Source organism: Zingiber officinale, chromosome 9B, assembly GCF_018446385.1.
Source record: "Zingiber officinale cultivar Zhangliang chromosome 9B, Zo_v1.1, whole genome shotgun sequence".
NCBI classification, from domain to species: Eukaryota; Viridiplantae; Streptophyta; class Magnoliopsida; order Zingiberales; family Zingiberaceae; genus Zingiber; species Zingiber officinale.
The window spans coordinates 113,091,803-113,095,890 of NC_056003.1; the positions used below are offsets into that span (position 1 = coordinate 113,091,803).

At 35.5% G+C, this 4,088-nt stretch overlaps 1 long non-coding RNA gene across 1 annotated transcript; it reads right to left on the minus strand.

Moving 5' to 3' along the window:
• Positions 1–2,935: 2,935 nt before the first annotated feature.
• Positions 2,936–3,725, minus strand: LOC122025254. The gene is made up of 2 exons (XR_006123641.1): positions 3,536–3,725; positions 2,936–3,443 (listed from the first exon to the last, which is right to left on the minus strand). It is a non-coding gene; the product is annotated as an uncharacterized LOC122025254 (long non-coding RNA).
• Positions 3,726–4,088: the final 363 nt, after the last annotated feature.

A 4,088-nucleotide genomic window follows, 5' to 3' on the forward strand; every position in this document is an offset into this window, starting at 1 on the left:
CAAAATAATAACATCTGCAAACAACATGCACCACGGTACTGTGTTTTGAATGTGCACAATGAGTTCACCCATAATTAGTGTAAAAAGATAGGGACTTAGAGTTGATCATTGATGTAACTCTATCTTTATTGGAAATGCTTCAGTTACTCTGCCTGAAGTCTTTACTCTGGTCGTTACATTCTTATACATATCCTTAATTAGTTCAATATATGTTACGCTAATACCTCTCTTTTCTAAAATTCTCCATATAATTTCTCTTGGGACTCTATCATAAGCTTTTTCTAAGTCAATGAATACCATGTGTAGATCTTGTTTTTGCTTCCAATATTTTTTAATTAATTGTCTAAGAAGATGTATAGATTCTATTGTCAACCTTCCAAGCATGAACCCAAATTATTTTTTGTCACTGTTGTCTCCTTCCTTAATCTTTTTTCTATTACTTTTTCCCAAAGTTTCATAGTACAACTCATTAGTTTAATACCCCTATAGTTTGCACAATTTTGTACGTCTCCCTTGTTCTTATATAAGAGAATTAGAGTACTTATCCTCCATTGATCAGATATTTTTTTCGTTTTCAATATCATGTTAAATAATTTTGTAAGTCATTCAATACCTTGTTTCCCTAAGCACTTCCATACCTCTATCAGAATATCATCTGGTCCAACAACTTTCCATTATGCATTTCATTTAAAGTTTGTTTTACTTCTAAAGTTTGAATTCTATGATAAAAATTAAAATTTCTATGCTCATTTGACCTAATTAAATTACCTAAGTTAAGTTGGTCACCTAAACCTTCATTAAAAAGTTGATGAAAATACTTCTTCCACCACTCTTTTATTTTTCCATCGTTTACTAATACCCTATTACATTCATTTTTAATACATTGTATTTGGATAAGATCTCTTGTTTTCCTTTCTCTCACTTTAGTTATTCTATAAATGTCTCTTTCCCCTTCTTTTGTATCCAATTTTTGATATAACCGTTCAAAAGTTTCATTTTTTGCTTCACTCACTACTTTCTTAGCTTCTTTCTTGGCTATTGTATATTTTTTTAAGTTTTTCTCGTTCTTATAAATATATAATTCCTTATAAGCTATTCAATTTTCCTTCACTTTCTCTTGTACTTTCTCATTCCACCACCAAGATTCTTTACTTAGTGGTGCATGTCCCTTTGATTCACCGAGTACACTCTTAGCTACTATTTTCAACTTTGATACCATCTTATCCCATGTTGTATTAGAGTCATCGTATATTTCACCTAATGTTTGTACTTCTACCTTCTCCTACCATCCTTTAACTTCCACCACTTAATTCTAGGAATTGCATATATATTTTCTTTCTATTGATACTATGTTTGAGGCGTATATCCAATACTACTACCCTATGTTGGGTACTTAAGCTTTCTCCAGGGATGACTTTGCAATCTTTACAAATCTTTCTATCCTTCTTCCTAACCATAAGAAAGTCAATTTGCGATTTATTATTCCCACTTTTGAATGTGACTAAGTGTTTTTCTCTTTTCTTAAAAAACGTATTAGCTAATATAAGGTCATATGCTATCGCAAAATCTAATATAGTTTTCCCTTCCTCATTCCTCGTTCCAAGCCCATAACTCCCATGTACTCTCTCATATTCTTCATTTTTCATTCCGACATGTCCATTTAGATTACCTCCTATTAAAATCATTTCATTTGGTGGAATATTTTGTAATATTTCATCTAAGCCCTCCCAAAACCTTGATTTGGTAGCTTCATCTAATCCTACTTGTGGTGCATATACGCTAATTATGTTCATAGTTTCTTTCGCCACTATTATATATCTTAAGGGTTATAATTCTATTCTCTTTTCTAACTACTTCCACAACTTCATCCTTTAACAAACTATCTACAATAATACCCACTCCATTTCTTGCTTTACTCTTTCCAGTGTACTATAACTTAAACTCCGAGTTCTCTATCATCTTTGCCTTCTCGTCTGCCCATTTTGTCTCTTGTACACACAAAATACTAATTTTTCTTCTAATCATCATACCTACTACCTCCATTGATTTACCAGTGAGAGTCCCTATGTTCTATGTTCCAAATCTTAGATTATTATTTTTCCTATCATATTTGTTCTTATCCAACCTATGGTGTGAGAACTTTTTCCTATTTAACACTACACCAAGTTCTCAGAGATGTAGCGGTCCTTGTTGAGACGTTATAGTCAGACCCTGTAACGCAAACTCTTGCATATTTATCACTACACCCGAGTTCTGGAGATGTAGTGGTCCTTGCATAGACGTTACAGTCGGACCCTGCAACGCGTTCCTTCCGACGAACAACCTAGTATTAGCACAATAATTTAATGGATTCATTCATTGAATATTTACCATTGTTTGACGCTGACTGCAGGCAACCTAACACAACCCTCCTTCTTTATCCGAACTTGGAACCGGTTATAACCGATCGTCATAGGCGGACTTAGTCAAGTGAGACCAAAATAAGTACCATGAACCTAGATAATGAAAAAATTTAGACTAGTAAACTCCAAGTGTGACCAAAATATCTAAGCGCACTTGCAATTTATTCATTAGATAATTTCATTTATCTATCATATATATATATATATATATATATAAAATAAAAACATATATATAGAAAAATTGGAATTTTTAACTTTGAGTTGTGGATGAGGCAAGTCAGCTTATGAGTCTATATTCCATTTTCCACTTTAGTTTTGAATTTTTAAAATCGTAGGCCAATCTGAGTCCTCCAAGGATCATTCTGTTTGGACCCGTAATCCATATGAACTAGTCTGTTTAGACTCATTTTAAAATAATTTAATAAAATTTTGATCTAATCTATTTAAATTATTCGATGGGCATACCCATATAATCGAGGGCTCGATAGATATCATATATGAGAGTGACCAAACAGATAACATATATAGGTCACTTGATCTATGTAATTCTCAATCATCTCCTAAAATCTCTCATACAAAACAGAATGGATGATTGCATGCATGGCACCAAAATATACCAAGAAGTAATAGAGTGCAGTGAATCAGCGCAGGCAAATTAATGGCCGATCCCCGGGCTGGGGACCGACCCCAGCAACCTCTCACCGTCCCCGTGGTGCGGACTACCCACTCCGTTGCCGCCTTCTCCAGGGGCAGATGGAGGAACGCTGGCCCTGGGGAGCATGGTCAGCACCAAAGCCGCGGCCTCCATTACTGCTCCGGCGCTTCTCTCCCCCGGCGGCTCACTGAGTAACTTTCTCGAATACAAAGATGGCATGCAAGAGATGAAGAAGAAGAGGAGGAGGGCGGCGCGAGTGGCGGACGCTTTGCTGGAGGAGGAGGAGTACTCCATGGCGAAGGAAAGGTGTTGGCGGTGTGTGTGTGGGGAATCAGCAGGGGAAGGAAGTCGGTGGAGTTATAGAGCGGAAGGTGACGCGGCCTCGACTGTATCGGCAGTGCAACACATGCTCATTTTGAAAAAAAAAAAAAAAAAAAAAAAACAATAACAGAATGCTTCGAAAGTCAAAGCCAGTTACGTTCTTGATGACGAAACTCGTGTTAATTTCCTCGTATCTTCGTGCGGTCGGTCTGTTCCACGCCTTCAGCTGGGTCGCGGGGCGGCAGCTTGGAAGGATACGCCCCGTCGGTTGCCGCTGCTTCGACGTCGCTAGATTTTGAGTGTGACGGTTGCTCTGTCAGTCCAACTTCTAGTCTCACTTATCCTATTATGTCGCATAATATATATATATATATATATATATATATATCACCATGTGGAAAAAAATGTTTATATATTTTTTTAACTTAGATAAAAAAATCAAACCAAAATTATTTTTTATTAATATGCACAGGGTTTGCTATATAAGATCCTCTAAAATATTAATTTTATTTAGAATTGCAATCAAATAGCTCCGTATTCACATTTTTTTAAGGGCAATTACATGAAACAATAAAGATTAAGTGGCTTGAAAGAATTGTAAATGGACTAAATGTTCATGATAACTTTGACATTCGATTTTATTTATGATGATTCAATGTAGATAAAATTTATTATATGAACCAACTTAAAGAGCTCATGAATATATATTA